Source organism: Anas acuta, chromosome 16 (assembly GCF_963932015.1).
Source record: "Anas acuta chromosome 16, bAnaAcu1.1, whole genome shotgun sequence".
Classification (NCBI taxonomy): Eukaryota; Metazoa; Chordata; class Aves; order Anseriformes; family Anatidae; genus Anas; species Anas acuta.
In genome coordinates this window covers 13,806,091-13,823,873 of record NC_088994.1, presented here as the reverse complement: position 1 = coordinate 13,823,873, position 17,783 = coordinate 13,806,091, and the positions used below count along the sequence as shown (strand labels likewise).

Sequence of the window (17,783 nt, the reverse complement as noted above, 5' to 3'; positions counted from 1 at the left end):
TAAGCCTGTGTGTGGTCCTGTGCTGATGAACTATAACGGGAATGCAGAGCAGCTAATGATCTTGAGGAGTTAAGTTAATCACACACTCCGCAGGAGTTAATCAGAGACAGAACAGATGGAAATAAATTGCATACTGGCAAAAAATCCATCATATCTCTATGGCAAAAACATTCCCCCAGCTTTCCCATTCATAAATCTCTCTCCATGGAGAAATCAGTTGTTCATAAAAAACAGCATCTGATGCAGAACAACTTAAATGTGTCTCCCGCTTATGATGGGATAGCAAAGATGTCAGAGCACTGAATAATGGTGGCATTCCTGAGCTCGACTGGGTACCAGATGAGATCATTTAACCTCATTTCTATGCATACTTAGAAACTTGTGGCCCAAGTTATTTCCAGAGTTATCATAGGTAATAGCAAAAAGGTATGATTCATGTTTGATATAAGGCATATTATTCCTAATTGTACACAAGGGTAATATCTAAGCATCAAACTCCCTGGGGACCTCGGAGCTCCTCATTACTTTGCTAAATGTCAGAATAGTTTCTTCATTATAAATATTCATATGAGAAAACTTCCTCCTCTCCTGATCTTAAGGCCACCGGTCTCAGACTTGAATGGCTCTTCTGATTCTAGCTCCCGAAGGTAGAGAAAAGCTGTGAAATTCAGGAAATCCTGGAAATAATGTGCGAGAGAACTGGGCAAATGGGAAAGCTTTAAGGTTTGTCATGGCGTGATGCAGAATGCCTTGTGGTGCCTCATGGATACTCAGCTTCATGTCTCCATAAAACTGAAGAATGTTTCTTTAGAAAAATGAGAGAGTAAAACAATTATTATTAAAAAAAAATAAAAAAGGCAAGCAACTAAAAAGCCCACCTCAGTGGGATTACACCTGATAGGATGATGCAAATAGGTTTGGGGCACTTGCACATCTCACCTCATTTAATCTGGAGTCTCCTGTCACTGACCTGGGGGTTGTGTGGAAGATAAAATGTTGGGGTTTTGGTCCAGGATGACTCCTGCCTCCCTGTTCCTGGTGATGCAGGGAGGAAGAAGTGCCAGAGCAGCACTACTGATCCTCCATCACATCATCCTTAACCTGAAAGACTCAAATCCTGTCTCCTTCATGTTGGACTCGACGATCTTAGAGGTCTTTTCCAACCCGAGTGATGCTCTGATTCTATTATTCCTCCTTCAGGAAATCTGCCTTCTTAGTTTCCAGCAATTGGGTACATTGTGCTACAAGGTAAATTAATTAAATTTACTCCGTTTTGCTTGCAAACAAGAATGAAGTCAATTTGTCTGCTGTCAGAATGTTTACTGGCCTCGGCTTTGCTCCTGAGATCTAGTTATCCATAACACTATTTAGGGCAATATTTTTGGTTGAACAAAAGCTCAGTGAATAATGTTTTCGATTTTCCCTTTGAATGTGCAGGGCTCTGTTACTCCTTCCCCCTCACCTTCCTCACCAGCTATATTCTACTGAAGGGGAAGTAATAGTTTAGCTTCAAATGACAGGTTGGAAATATGCTTTAAATAATTTACTCGTGCAGTTGGGTTTCAGTTCTCAGTGTCTGTCAGTATTTGGGTTCCTCCTTGCTTCTGCCAAAGGGATATTGCCCAACACCTATCACAAAATATTTCCTTTCCTCCAGCTCTGCTGCTTGTCAGCCCTCTAAATATTTTAATGTTCATGCTCCTGACATCTGTGTAATCCTAACCCAGGTTTTGCAGTTATTTTGCTCCATCCTCCTGCCTGTCTGCAGTGCACACCCAGCGGGGGCTCCTTTTGGGGACATTCATCCATGGGAAGTGTCTCCACGGCTTGGTGCTTCCCTGGTGCGGGCTGCTGCTCCCCATTGAGGGTAGTTGATGATATCCTTGTCAAAACCAAAAAAAATCATCCTCTTTCCTATGCTTTTAGACACAACTGCAAGCTCTCAATGCATCCGATGCTCCTGCTTCTGCTGCGTGGGGTGTGCTGCCTGGGGTGGGTGCAGAAGAAACCGCTTCAGACTACTCCTGTGCCTCGGTGGTTTATCACCACGTAAATAAAGCACGGCAGCTGTTCTTGCGAGCCGTGCTGCTCTGATATCTGCTTGTTATTCTGCACTTCTTCGGTTCACGCTTGGGATGTTGTTGTAATGAATGAGACTATTATACTTGGATATTCTCTCGCAGAGCATGTCAGAAAGAAGCAAACCGTGGTGACAGTCGATTATCCCCCAACTTTTCTTCTTCTGTCATTTGGTAATATTGAGTCATTTTGGCCGTGATAATCAAAATGGATTGATTTTGTAGGCTTTTGCCTACGTGTGTATTAAATTGCTTAAAGGGACCAGGCCAGCTTAGGAATTTCTAGCAAAGAGTTTGGGGTTTCAGGAGTAAGCAAAAGGCACCAGCATGGGAGTGCATGTAGGAGGCAAAGATTTCTAGCTGTGAAGATTGGTAAAGAGTTAAATCGAGTGGTGACTTCTTTCTTTCTTCCCACACTCTCTTGGCAATGCATGGGAGATGGCTCGTGGGTCTGCTCTGCTCCCCTGGTGGCTGTCGGAGCTGTGCCAGAGGGGTGCTGGGGTCCCCTCTGCTGCTGGGGGTGAAGCAGAGACCTGGGGGTGCTGGCCGGGTGAAATGAGCCAGGCTGCAGGCAAACAGGCATCCTCAGGGACAGTGAGAGTGAAAGGCAATTAATAAATCAGCTCCGACCCCCAGGACGATGCTGAAGATTTGAGGCAGAGCCCGCACTATAAAACCTTCAGCCTGACGCATGAGGCACACGGGCTGCAGGAGGATTCAAAGGAGAGCGAATTTGAAATGAAATGGAAAGAACAAATCACTCTCCTCCTGAAACACATGGGACCTGCTTCGGGTTTCGTACTTTCTGCCGGGTGAGAAGGAGGTAGAGAAGGGCAAGAGATATTATAGGTACCTGAGAGACAAGTGAGATCATGGCAGAGAATAGTTTATCTGTTGAATTATGATTCGGGATCAAAATTTCTGCAGCTATTTGTAATATTTCACATATGCTGAGAAGTCACATTTAATATAGCCAGTGAAATAACAGCTTGTCTGCTTAAAATAATTAATAGTTGACAAATGGGTTGAATTTTAAATCCACGAGGAGCTTTGGTTAGCACTAATAAATGTTGATTAAGGTAGCAATTAAAATCTAACAACCTCTCTAGGGGTCTGAACTTTAAAGCTGAAGTTTGGAACATTCCTCAGTATACTGAGAAAATGCCGCAGTTCTGCCCAAGTTGTGTTATTAAGCTGTGGCAGCCCAGATCTTCTGTCTTTATTTTTTCCAGTTTCCACAAATTAATTGTGGTCAGAAGGAGTGTCCCCAGCCGGGGGCAGAAACCAACACCCGATCCACATAAAAAGCAGGTTTTTGTACCATGATGGCATTGAGCCGTGTGAGTTTTAGCGTTGCTGAAATGGTTAAGACTTTCCTGTGAAGCCTTTCCAGCAGACGGGGGGGTTGCACTGCAGGAATTACTTAATTTGTGAAGGTTTTGGGAGAGGGTGGTCGGGGAAGGAAGCTGGCCAGGCCTGGAGGCACCGAGGTTGAGGAAGGTGCAGGAGGACGAGGTGGGTACTGGCTGTGAATTTGGCTGTGAAGAGACGAAAGCTGGTGCTTGAGGAATGGCTGTGATTTTGCACATCGCTTCTGCCAGCAGCTTCGTGGTTCTGCCCCATCAGAGATGGTTTCCAGACAGAAGCCCAGAAAAGACATGGAACTACCACAGATCCCACTGCCCACCAGCAAGCACCTGCAGAGAAACCAATGACTCAGGCTGCACTTCAAATCATTACACCCAGCACAGCTCCGGGCTGTCTCTCAACTATGCTAATGCCATAAGACCCTCTTCAAGTCCCTATTTCCATGGCAGTCCTTCCCAGGAGGCAGTACCTGTCCCTCTTCTCATCAGGAGTTGAAGAGGGCTGGAGTGATCTCCATCTCCCCTCCATGATGCGCTGCTGCCGCGGGGCTGTCGCTGACCTCTCCAAACCAAGCACGGTCAAGTGGCACCAAGTGAGGGCACAGCTCTCCTGAATCTCTCCCTGCTGCTCCCAGGGAGCCGGCTCTGTGTCTCTTAATCAGGGGGATTGGATGAGCTACCAAAAAAAGACATCGACCAGGTAGTGTCTTGAGGGAGACCGAAATTATCTCCCTCTGCTGCGCTCGAACAGCACGACCAAGGCAAATCAAGAAGCACATTGCTGTTTGCAGGCTTATTTCACTGATTTATGATCATGGGACTGTTCAAGAAGGGCTCAGGGCTTTTAGGATCTTACTGAACCTGAGAAGATTTCAGTCATTTCTCAGCAGTTTCTATTTTTGAAGGAGGGAAGAGCATTTGTATTTCACAGAGCACCTTTTATGCTAGCCAAATACTTTTTTTTTTTTTTTTTCCACTCTGGCTGTGGGCAAGGCATAAATATAACACACCGCCAGATTTGTCTTCCTTTGTCACACTCTAGCTGTGTGTCCTCCATTAATTACATTTCCTCCCCCAGATCAGAAGCTGAATGCCAGCAGGCCAGAAATAGGAGTGCGGTGTGAGCTGGGAGCGACTCGGTTCCCGGTTCCTGGCGTGCAGGGGGGGACGCTGGCACGTCTGCCTTTGTCAGGCAGCCTTCATCACCAGACGTCTCGTTATGTTGTTATGTTACAGTCCATTTTTTCAGGTCTCTTCCTGCTGACTTTGGGAGCAGCTGAAATAAGGTGCCTTTCCTCTGGGCTACCTGCAGGGCTTGCTGAATGAGTGGACCAGCACAGGGTTTGTCCATGCGCATTGCAGTCACCGTGCTCAAATCTGGGAATCCAGGGGCTGTTCTGGGGGGAATCAGGACCAGGAGGAAGCCTTGTCCCCTTCACTGGTGGCCCTGGTGGCTCTCAGTCCTCCTCTTGGCCCAGAATAGGAGATTGTAGCTTCATGGGGACCTCCAGCCTCTGTCCTGGACAGCTTCTTGCTCTGGAAAGGCCCTTTAATAATCTGTTGGTGCTTTCTTAGCCCAGCTTGTGCAGTCTGAGCGTGGCTGGTGGTTTCTGCACAGCTCTGCGTGCTCCTCAGGGCACTTTTAGGGTCTGTCCATTGCTGAGGATATTTACAGCAAGAGAGAGAGGGAAGAAGATGTGAAGTGCTGGAGGAGGAAGGGGAAGAAATCTGTCCATTGGGTGCGAAAAACCCTATTCACTCTCATTCAATGTGTATGTCACCTTTTTTTCTTTTTCTTTTTTTTTTTCTCCTTTTTTCTTTTCTGTGTTGAAAGGATGAAACACAAACGGCTCAGATAGAGTCAGGAAGGGACAAAAACTAAAGCAGAAACTTGAGATGCTCAGAGCTACCTTTTTTCAAAGGAGGCTGGAGAACCGAGCACCGCCGTGCATTGGCATATCAGCCAGCAGTTTCCATGCCTGAAGTTTTGGACAGGTTGCTCTCCATGCAGGGTGGACACAAGGCTTGGCCCAACTCCTGTGCTGGGCACAAGAGACCATGGGGAGCGATGGCTTAGCTAGCTCCGCACTGCCAGAGCCAGGCTTTCAAGGAAAAGAGCACTTGCAAGAGGTCCCCAACTGGACATGGTCATCTCGGGTGTCTCCACCCACACGATCCCTCCTTCCACAAGTAGGTGCATTAAATCTGGCTGAGATGGGTCTACCTGTGCCGCAGGGGGTGCTCAGGGCTGTGGCAATGGTACCTGGGGTCTTGAAGCAGCATTGCATGGAAAAATGTGAGCTCCCAGAGGGAAACTGGGGTGTTTACTCACGCACAGCCTTCCAGACTACTTAAAAGGCCCCACTTGATATTTTTACAGTAACACTATGCACTCTGCTGCCCTTACTGTAGAATTACAGGTGTCACCCTGAGGAGGGGCCCCGTCTTTGGAGAAAAGCCATTTTGCCAGGGCGATGAGACAAGGCGAGGAGCTGCAGGGGGACCTGATGTCTCCCAGGATCTCAGAGGATCTGCTGGTTTCAGAGTGCTGCCCTCCCACCTCAGCAAACCCCGGGGGTAAATAAACCAGCGGGTGAAAATGGGAATAGCAGAGGGAGAATGGAAGTACCCCATGGCTCAATGGGGAGCAAGGAAGGTGGTAGCAGAGAGAGCAATTGCAAACCTAACGTGGCTGGAGAGGAGAGCAGATATGAGCCATCCTTGCCTGGTGCCAGCACCTCTGTTGGCTAATTAAAGTCACCATGGTGAACAGATGAGGTCCCAGTTTACCCCAGCAGGGTTTTGGAGCTGCAGGTGCCAAACCTAACTGGACAGCCACAAGGCCACAATAACCCCAAATCCACACAGTGCTTCAGGAAATGATCCCAAGGCAGAACATGCCCAGGTCATGGCGCTCTATGTAAACCATAACAAAGACAAGTCCTGTGGCATGTCCATTTGTCAGAATTGATTGTTTTTCTAATTTATTTTATGATTATTATTATTTTTTTAAGTGCAAAATGAACACATGAAATTAAAATGCCAGAGGATAAGACTGCAAATGAGACCAACAGGCCAAATGTCAGATGTGTTTCTGGTGTGGCTGCTGAGGAGTCAGTCCTGAACAGTTCATGCAACCTCTGCTTTGAGGCTTAATTCGGCCCGCAGGTGACTGGCACGAGGAAGATGTTTTGTCTGTGAGCTGCTTTCTTTTCTGTTCTAAATTTCTTCAGACCTTACCCCAAATCAGCTGGCTGTGGCCAGCATTGGAGATGAGCTAAAAGTCCGATGGGTGAGGCAAGTGTGAGGTGCCAGGTGAATGGACGCCTTGGATCCTGTACAGGGCATGGCTGCCTGCAAAGACATACGTTGCTATTCCTTGCATTCAGATTCTGATTACAGGTTAGAAAAATCTCTATTTCCCCATGGCAGTTCAGCCTCCTGCATGGCAATTTGCAGCCAGTTCACAGCAGGGCTGTTTTTCAGAATTGCTTCTCTCAAAACCCCAAAGGTCTGCGGAGGAATGGCTAAAAATGCTGACATAAGAGCTAGAGCAGAAACTAGTTCTGACACCCTGACTTTAGCAGTGCACAAAGCAGGAGCAAAATCCCTGCAGACAGGGAAAATCCCTGCAAGCCCTTGGTCCTGTTCAAGGGTCTGAGCTTGGCTGCAAAGGTTGACAGTAGCAGCATCCTCCGCTTGCAGAGATGCTGCTTACACTGACCTTTGCTATGCATTAACTAAAATCATTTCCTTTTTTAAGCACAAGAAAGTAATTGCAAAAATCACTACGTTTATCCCTAAGGCAGGTCTCCCAGATACAAGAAGAGTCAGTCTCAGGTAGAAACTTCTCCTCTCCAAACAGCTGTGGAGGCAGAGTCCTTGCAGAAGAGGAGGCGGTTTAGCACGATGAAATAATCACAGTGTCATGCATGCAACCAGGATTTCCCTGTTAATTACCTAACTGGTTAATTAAGGGGTGATTTTTTTATTAAAATTAATTCTTATCTTCATAAAGTACATGGCTTATAAAGAGGATAGTACAGAAGTGTTTATCACTGATGCCCTAAGATGCTAATTTCCCTATGTTATGACTTGTAATCAAGATTAATTTTCTCTGACTTATCCTCCGAAGGAAAGACTTTACACCGGTTTTGACATTTAAATTATCTTACATTTGCAAGTCCAATATTGCCATAAATATTCATAGCCAAGAATTGAGTATCTAGTCCTTAATTTTTTTTTTTAATTCACTTCTCAAAACCGGTTTCAGAAGAAGCCCAGGGAGATGGAGGCCGTTTCATTTGCAGCACCTGGCTTTGCTACCAAGCAGCGGGCTGACAGCCCACGTTCCTGTTTGATGCCATCTAACAGTAAGGAAGGAGCCCCCTAGCTGAAGGCTGACCGTGATATACGTGTATATTATATATATATACATGGATATTACATGTACTCATGTATATCCACATACATACATATGTGTATTTACCCATGCCTGGCTGTGCTTGCAGCCCCCAGCTGAAGGCACATATCTGCACGCGTCTGCCTCAAGAACGGGCAAATTGGCTTGCTCAGGAAACATTCTCCTCCTTTCCGTGACCGATGACTTTTTGTATCTGCTACCTTGAAATGCAATTAGTTTGTCCAGGCTTTTTTTTTTTTTTTTCTCCCTTCAACAGCAAGGCAGGGCTGGAGAAACAGCGGTATCACTATTCACTTCACAAAAATGTCTCTATTTGCAAAAGGCTAATGAAAAAGGAAAAAAAAAATCTGCCAAGCTTTACATTGACCTCTCCTACCCTTACACCAAGAAATGTATTTAAGCAGCTACATCTGAGAAGAGCTGCTGCCAATGCTTTAACTAACTCAAGACTGACCACGGCAAATACTGTTCTTATGGCATGTGAGGATGTTCTTCAGCTCCCCCACACCCCGAGGCCTTTGGGTGCCTCTCCTGCTGCCAGGGGCCCATGGGTGACGGCATCCTTACCTTCCTTAGTGACTTTGCACCACAAGGACCAAGCTGACTCACTCTTGCTGACCAGTTAGCAGGCGAGTCACACTCACATTGATTTTCTGATGTATAACTGAGGTGTCTGCTCCTACGTGCAATAAAAGAAGGACCTGCTAGCCAATATTTTTTGTTTGCTTGCGTGCTTCTCAGTTCATTATTCTAACAACGGGTGTTTTCTCTGCAGGCGAAATCCTGCCTCACAATGGAATACAGAAGCATTTCGAATATTTTCCTCTTCCGGTCGAAAAGAAATTCTGATGCAGCCCAAAGTTACAACAAGGGTGAATTATTCAGCTGGCATAAGACTGCCCTTATAAAATGAACCCCCAAGATTTGAGGATATGAGCAGGGACATAAAAGATCTGGGATGTTAAGTTCAGGCTTGTCTCTGCCAGAAATACTGAAAAATGTAATTATTTAATTATTTGGTGGGGTGGTGTTCCCCTAAATTCAGTGTCAAGACAATACATTTCAATCTTTCTAGGCTCACCCCCCATGGAGGACTGGTCATGAGAAGGATGAGCATCAAATCTGGTGAGGATGAAGCTCTGCAGCTCTGAAGTGTTTCAAGAGACTCTACTTGAGCTAGAGTGGATAAAGAAGATGCCAGAAATCTTGGGCTTTGCTCTCCCAAACAACTCCCTGCAACGTAGGAAGAGAAGCTCCCATGTCAGGCTGGTAGAAAAAAAATATGACAACAGCCTTAAACTTCTTGATTTCTGAATCAGTAAAAAACTAACGTCTTTTAAGTGACAAGTTCTCATAAATAATTCCATCTAATGGAAGATACTTCGGTAATTGCGATATTTTAATTTCAGCCCTTTAAGTGCAGAGAATTCTCATTAGCTCTCAGCGTTCAGGTACGGCGATGAATTTTCATGGAGAGAGAGCAGCGTACATAGCACTGAAATAGCGGAAGGAAGTCAAATTTATTCAGCGTTTTATGGACAAAGACATTATGTGGTTCATTAAGCAAAACCATCCGTTCCCTTCTGGGTACGAGAAAGTTTTTATTATTCCTTTTTTTCAGGTTAATAAACTGAGGCAGAAAATAACCAGATCTGATCTAAACCTCTTCTTTGCAAGCATTTTCACAATGCCTTCCTCTGTTTTCTAGCAAGGTTTATTATTAAATAAAGCCTGAAAGTGACCCGGAACGTCTGACTTTCCATACCTCAATCTAACTCCTGCGTAATATTGCTTTGACTAAAGGCAATAAAAAAATCCACGAGGGAGCTGAAATGCCAGGCTGGCAGGCTGAATACATGGATATTATAAATGAATAAAGCAATATGTAGACTTCAGGAAAAGAGGCGTGCCATTGCACCAATACAGAGGGAATTTGGCCTGCTAGCCAAGCCTGTAGTTGTTGAAATGAATTTGCAGTACCTTGGAAAAGCAACTCTTCTAATTGCTATATGGTGCTCACTCTGAAACCAAGCCGTAGAAATTAAAACAACGGTGTCTTTAAAGGAAAAAAAAAAAAAAAAAAAAAGAGAGAGAGAGAAAAAGAAAAGGAGAAGCAGGGGTGCTGGAGTAGGGGGAGCAAGGATGAAGGCAAGTGCTTGCTACATACTGACCCCGGATCCTGTGAAGCTGTGGATCACAGCGTCTCAGCCAAGCGGGGCTCAGCAAGGAGCACTGTGGGCAAAGCAACACGAGTGGCAGCACATTTCCCTTCTGATTCTTGCCTTCTATGTGTCTTCAAAGCCAGGTGTAAGCAAGGATGTAAATACTGCTTCCTTCATGTTTGATGCACTCCATGGAGCAGGCAAGGGAAAAACTCTGCAGGTAAAGCCGATGGCAATGGGAGCCACTGATGTGAGTCATTGTATTGAATTACCAGCTCCAAGAGGCATCGCTTGATTTTAAGGTAGAAATTAAACGTTTGCAAGACCCAACTCCCTGCTGGGCTGCTGTTTACCATCAACATGTGAGTGATCGTCAGCGAAGAGGACAAACACTAGAGCAACACCAGACCTCAGCCAGCCTGGAGGATTTGCTCTGCATCCCTTTACCACTGCTACAGATGTTTTCCTTTGGGGATTTTTTAGATGCCGCTGCCTCCGTGCTCACCCAGACAAGGCATCGAAGCTGGGTCACCTGCATCCAGACATCCCCACACCAAGGTGTGCTTCTCTTGCCTTCTCTCCTCTTTCTTGATCACCTGAATCTTACAGGGTTTGCTGCTGGTTACCTTAATTTCTCTCTAATCTTGATATTACTTCTACTTGATATTCTCCTTTTTATTTGTTGGTATAGGAACTTTCTATCCCCAACCCCAACCATGCTGTCATCTTCCTTTGATTACACCCAGCTTATTACTGAAAATAGCTCTTCTTTACTTACACATCTTACTCCTTTTACCTTCCTACATGGCTTAATTTGGATAAGCACAGCCCCAAGGACAGGATTATGCAGCTCTGACCACTTTTCCAAGATCACAGCTTCTGTGAGGGAGCTGAGAGGTGTAGGTCGCTCCTCGCTCAGTCCTGACCCAGGTCTCTTTGCAGGCACAGTTGCCACAAGCAGCCAGCCCTGCAATGGCTCTTTCAGTTTAATTTTGAAACCACCTTCTCTGATCTTTCCTCCTTTTGCATGAAGAAACGGCTTTTTGCTCAAAACGCGTGCATCTAATACCAGGGATGGCTTTAATTCTGAAGGCAGGGCTCAAACCCGACGGAGCGCACCGAAACGTCGCACAGGTGGGGACCTGTCTGGGGCTTATCCAAAAGGCACGCAGAGGTTCTGCTCTGCTGCTCAGCCCTTGGCAAAGCAAGGATCATGCAGATGAAAAAGGGGATTTGTCTGATGGTTCACGATACGGTCAGAGTTCTTGCACAACCTCTGAGCAAAAATAAAGAGCCCGAACCAAACGTAAAGAGAGAGAGGCACCAGCCAGTTGAGTGCTATTTGGATTATTATATTTAGAGCCTATTAGGGAGCTTATTAAAGACTCTTCATGCAGGATCTCTCTGGTATAAACCTGGCACAGACGAGGGAAAACATTTGATCTTCAGCAGGGGAGGAACATGAGCAGGCTAAAAAAAGGCTACGCTAGAAAACAAATACTTTAAACAACATGAATCAAGAGACAATGCCAAGAAGGCTGCGCCTAACTTTTAGGGGAAAATTTATGTTTTTGTTTACTTATTTATTATGCATTAATTGAAATGCTTAAAAGAAGTGGAACCTGGCTCAGTGTTTGATGAATCTGAGGCAGACATGCTTTGACTCTGCAGTGAGACACTGAAAGCTGTATGAAAAATATAACCAGGATGATCTGCTTGTATAATTTAAAAGCTTTGTGCATTTAAGGCTATATCGTGTGCTGTCATAAGGCAAAGAGAAGCTGAAAAAAGGACTGAGCAAATTGCAGGTATACTCATTACAAAAACACCTAAAAAATGTCATACTCCTATGAGGAGATGCAAATAATGGACTGCCCTTAATTGCCAGGATTAAGTGAAAGGGCAAACCTTGTGCCCCTTGACGCCTGCTGTACCCGTGTTGGAGGCTGTGGGTAGCTGCTCTGTGCACCCTTGCTGCAAAAGCTGTGTCTTTTTGCCCCCTTCCATTGAAAGCATTTGCTGAAATGGGATGCAGCACATGGGGAGCCTCAGCAGGACACGCAGGGCGAAGGCTGATGCCAAGGGACTGGGAGTCCCAAGCCAAAGGGGCACAGCTCTGCCCTTGCTCGAGGATCAGGAGTTACAGGCAGCTCATCTTCTCCAGAGACTGGTGAATTTGATGAACAGCGAATTTTTGGAAGGAGACCAAAAGCTGCTTGAGGATTCAAGTTAAATTTGAGGAACAGAATTGACAAGAAAAAAAGGGGGGAAATGTTGAACTCTTGCAGTATTTTGAGACAAATGTTAACACATCTCATTTCAGCGTATTAAGTGAAAAAACACGCTGAACTTCTGCTTTATTTCAGAACTGTCCTAAGCTAAATAAAAAAGAAGGAAGGGTTAGAAGCCAAATAGGAAGAAAAGTATTTCACCTCAGCTCAAATTAAATGCTTTATTCACAAACAAAGTGCTGTAGGTCAACCCCAAACTAATTGCTTTGTTTCTCTCATCTCTGCTAAATTTCTGAAGTCTTTCTTCTTGGTTTGATCCAAACACATTATTTTTTTCCTTTTATCATGAATTATTTCACTCCAAAGCCACAAAACCCAAGTGAAGGAGGAACATCTCCAGTGGAGAGAGGGGATGAAGGAGAATGAGTGGCAGGAGTGCTGCTCTTGCCATGGGCTGCTGCATCTCCGCAGTCTTTGAGCCTGGTTTTCCTGTGACAAGCACTGAAAATGGCTCAGAGCAAGGGAGGATCAACTTCTCCTGCCACAGCAGCCCGGAGACACCACACCAGCATCTGGGGAAAGCCAAGGCCGAGCTGTGACACCCCTCAGTGCACCCCAGGGCTGTTTCTGTGTCCTGCAGCAATGCTGCGTGGGGCTGGTTCATTAGAATTAGGCAGAGACATCTCCATGAGTACATCTGTGCCAGTGACAGCTGACTTCTCGGTAATGACACCTTTAGAGACAATTATGACAGACAATTGTTTAATGAGAAGTGGCCTTTTTCATAAAAAATAATTCTATCGATGAAGCACGAGGGCATTTTAGCTTCGAATCTGTGTTGTTTCAGCCAAGCCCATCTTGGTGGTTGACAGCCTTAACTGCATTGCCCTGGCCACCTGGCTCTGGACCGCTCACACAGCAAGCACTGTTTGATGGGACACCAAAATCTAAGCACCGAAATCAAGCTGGCATCCTCCTGAGCACCAGTGCAGGCAGAAAACCCACCGCCAGGCTTCAGGACTTCTTTGGGCATTGCTGGTGGGTGCTGCAGGTCTTCACGGCCCCCTGCCTTCACCTCCCTCCAGCTCTTCATATCTTCTTCCTAGTGTGACACTGAGAGGCATCCTCCTGCTCTTTCTCTGCAGGGAGCACCAAATATCTTAATTTTCCAGGCATCACCTGGGCTGACATTAGTCATTCCTGACACGGGCATTTCCAGCTAACAGATTAAGTTTCTCCTACTGGGTACAAAGTATGGGACGTCATCTTGCAAATTTAATTCATTGCTTGACATTTGCTGTGCTCTCAGGCTCTTTTACTCCTTCAAGAAGGGGCTGTTGGTGCAGCTCAGGAGAGATGGAAAGGAAACTGGGAACTGCTGGGGCTGGCGAGATGCTGCCCTCCTGCCAGCCCACCTCCCAGGGTGGAAGGTGGAGCTAGAGCCAAAGCAGCAGAAAATCGGTGCAAGTGAGCACTGCATTAACAACCCAAGGCTTGCACAGCCTCTGGGAATTGCTGCAGCCAATGGTTTATCCAGCACTCTTCATGCTTTGAAAAATAATTTCCTCTCCCTCCTTTTTGGCCAGAGCAGTGTCTGCTGTTCGCTGATTCAGACAGTGAAAGCGTGGAATATTTTGGAAAGAATGACAAAAAAGTAATAATCCGCAAACATTTCCAGTTCCATCAGATCTTGCTTAATAAGCCTTTAGATTTTATTAAGAAGGCAAAGTTGTTGACAGTGAAATGATTTGCCTGTGCTGGGAGTGGTAAAGCAGATTGTTAGACGTGGAGAGAAGGGAGCTGGCTGCGCTCATAAATAAGTCAATGTGTTACTCCTGCTAGACTGGAAGCGGGATGACAGCTCCTCCACACGCTGATGCTCTACTTCTCTGCACCCTTCGCTAAACTGACGTTTGCTAAAAATACCCTGCAAAGGCACACGTGAAGCTTCAGGGCTACGGACACACCTGGAGCAGGGGAGACTTTAAATGGGCAGGTTCCAGCTCGCAGCCTCGAAACCCAGCCACGTTGCCTGTTGCACCTCCACCTCCATTTCACGTGCCCAGCTCTCGGCTGTGGCTTTGCCTCCCTGCAGCTGGGGATGAAGGTTCCCCTCTTCCTCAAAATGCTGCTCACTTGCAGCCAGCAACCGCCCCAGAGCCAGCCTGGGCACATCACCATCCCTCCATGAGACCCAAGGGAAAAAGCAAATTGAGTGTCACTGACACCCAGGCTTTTCCCCCTTTATCTGCAATTTGATGTCAGAGAGCCATAAGAAAAGAGAAAGCAGGAGTGTGACAGTGTGATTCATGCTCATCTGTACCTCTGCAGACAACAAGTTACCAAACAGCCGCTCTCTCCATCCCTATCTCCTTATTCAGCATGCAAACAAGTGAAACAATAACATTTTAATTGGATGGAAATGGAAAAGCTAGAGGACAACAGTGTTGTCGCAGCAGCCTGAAGTTCCTGAGCCACGTGTCCTTGCTTGGGGAGGTAACACCCAAAAGCCCGACAGCAGAGCTGCCACGAACAACTCCTTTGGGAAAGGATTTTCCTCGCAGCACTGCAAGGACAGCCTTTGGGACAGGGACCCAAGCTCCTGCCCTTCCTGCTCCATACCTGTCCTGCATTAAAAATAATAATAAAATAATCCCACATCTCCAATTAGGAGGTGCTTTAATTAAAGAGAGGTAATGAAACACGTCCCTGCTCAGCTCTGATGCTGACTTGTACCTGAAATCTCTGCAAGGTGAGCAGTGAGACGTCTCCCATGTGGTGCAGGGATCAGGTCCTTGCAGACGGTTCCCCAAGGCTCACTGCAGCTGCAAGCCCAAATTTTGGAGAGGCGCAGCCTGGACTGCACGGTGCATCGAGGCTTTTGGGATGGGGCCGTGTGCCAGCACAGGATGTGTCACCGTGAATCATCCGGTTTCAACGCGCAGAACCGTTCCCTGAATCGTGGCGAAAAGCACAAATGTTCTGCGCTGAAAAAGGAAATTCGCTGCCTCCTTTTTGAGCCAAAAATAGGGAAAAAGGTTGTGTAATTCATTTGCTTTGAATAATAAGCTTTTCAAAGTTATCTAAACAGTATTAATAATGGGGAAATCTCTGTTTATTTTATCAGTGCATTTGATACTGGTGCTCCAGGCAAGCTTGGCTCCTTCACCTTCAAGCCCAGAACTGCACCCAGCAGCTGGCAGAGGCTGGGCAGCAGCCCCGTGCTGCCCCAAAACCAGCCCACTTCTCTTGAATGCTGTCTTGGAAGCAGGAGAAAAAGCTGAAGCATTTTGTGGGTGAGTCCTGGAACAAACTGCTTTTTTTTTAGGGTTGACCAGTGCACATTTCATCCCCGAGTCGCCCCCTTTTCCATCCCAAGCAGCTCTGCAGGAGCCGCGTTCCTGAGGAGCTGCAGCTAGAACTGTTAACGGCAGCCCCAATCGCTAATGACAAAGCCACGCTCATTTTCAGCTGAATTTCTTGTCTCCCTGGATAATAACTCTGCTTTCTTCAGCAGTCTTTGCAATTCATTCTTTGTGACAGGACACAAAAGGCCTGTTTGCTGGATCCCTTATCTCCAACAGAACTTTACCGGAATATCAAATGAAGGTGTGAAAGCTCCATCAAAACAACTGCTGTCCCAGGCTGGCAAGTCACAACTCACAGCTCGGTGTTTGCTGATAACAATTTTCAGGCTGTTCTCTCCCAGGAAGGGCAGGAGAAATAGCTGCCCAGAGGCTGTGCATCACTGCACCCCAAGGAGCTCACAGCAGGGCTTAAACAGCCCCTAGGTGACACCAGAGAGGGAAATTTGTAGGATGGAAATAGAGAGAAATACCTCTTGCCCTGAATGTCAAGGTATTCCTTTGGTGCAAGGCATGGGGCTGTGGATCAGCCTCCCAGAGGGGAAAGAAAATCCACTGCTGGAAAGAAATTAGTGCCCAGCAAATCTGCAGCTGGGCTTTGGGGTTGTATCGGTGGTACCCGCAGGGCGTGAGTCTAAATAATCCCTACAGCCGGATCGATAGACATGGCCTTAAAAGCAAGCTGCTGTCTGCTGCCATGAGGACTGCTCAGGATGGTGCCAGCCCCGTGGTGTCATCCTGCAGGGAAAGTCAGGGACTCACCTCTGCTAGGCACTGCCGCCGGCCCCAGAGCCACCAGTCCCTGCCCTGTAAAACTGGGAAATGGGGAAAGCCCCGTAAATCACTCCAACCGGCCTCTTCTCATGGGATTAGTGAAAAACCACCCTGCAGTGTGTTTTGGCTGGATTTGAAGGCACGGCTGTGATTTGTGGCACTGGTGAGCATGGTCCCTGCCTGTTTTGGGCCAGGTGATCCTATGCAGGGTGCAGAGCAGGCGAGCGGCTGCTGGGCCGTGCTCCAGCCACAGCTGTGCAGAATGGGGCAGGAGCTGCTCTGAGAGAGATGCAGCCTTGTTTTACAGGCAGAAAGGCCTCTTCTGCACAGCAGGAGGTCTATAAAACTGTCATTTCTTGCCCTGTTCCTGCCCTTGTCTCTTTACTTCTATTTTTTACAGGCTGCCAAAGGATTTCTTACTGCCTTTTTTTTTTTTTTTAATTGAAACTAAGTTACTTTTTTTCACTTAAGTAGTCAATGAGTTTAACAATGGTTTCCATTATTGCATGGAGGAGAAACCAGCAACCTTCCCATCAGGAAACAGAGAGGTAATTTGGACTTTTTTGTGCGTGAGCAGGGGACATAACCTCACAACAGGAAGGGCAGCCCCAGAGAGCCCTTAAAAGCAATTTTTGCCTGGGCGATATTTAAGGGATGGAATTTGGCTCGGCAATACATGATACGATAAAAACCTCTAGCGTATGCTCTGAAATTTTCCCTTTCCCAACCAGACTTGTTTGAAAGGACTGAAGAAGCCAGGCAGCATTTTCCCTGGGTCTCCATACACCAACCTGTGGCTCTTTAGCTGCTCAGCAGCGTGTTCTTCTCTAAGAGCTGTGCTTGCAGTAGCCAACGGAGCCCGAAGGAGTTTCTCTGCAGAACTGGAGCACAAAACTCATCCACGGCCAAAAGCAACCCCAAACTGATTCCTGTCCTGGCAGCTGCTCTTAGGTTTGGCCACATTTCTCCTCCGTGACACATGAACGTGCTCAGGAGTGATGGGACAAGGAGAGACCTGGGCAGGGTGGTCACTTCTCAGGAGTGTGGGAGGGACCCAGAAGGACCCAGGTGCAAGGACAGACACAATCCTATTAATAGAGTCCCTAAAGAGGTGCTGAGCCCACAACATTACACCTGACAAATTCATCACACGAATGTATAAGGGAATAAAACAGCTCCGGATAATTGCAGAGCACGAGAATGTGTTCGATGGCATCCTAAACTTGGCGAGATTAATTTTCCTGACAGCTCGTCTAAAATGGAAATGGGCTACGTAATTAAAAGGAATAAAACCCCCACAGATGGCACGTTGCGGGATCGGTGGAGTTTACCTATACAGGTCCCTGTCACTGGCATTGCTGGGGGAGGTGAGGGTGTAGGGCT

General features: G+C 46.6%; 1 protein-coding gene across 1 annotated transcript in view; it reads right to left on the bottom strand.

Moving 5' to 3' along the window:
* The window catches only part of NTSR1 (neurotensin receptor 1), a 52,393-nt gene that overhangs the window by 23,572 nt on the left and 11,038 nt on the right, over nucleotides 1-17,783 (bottom strand). The gene's annotated exons all lie outside the window — the stretch shown is intronic.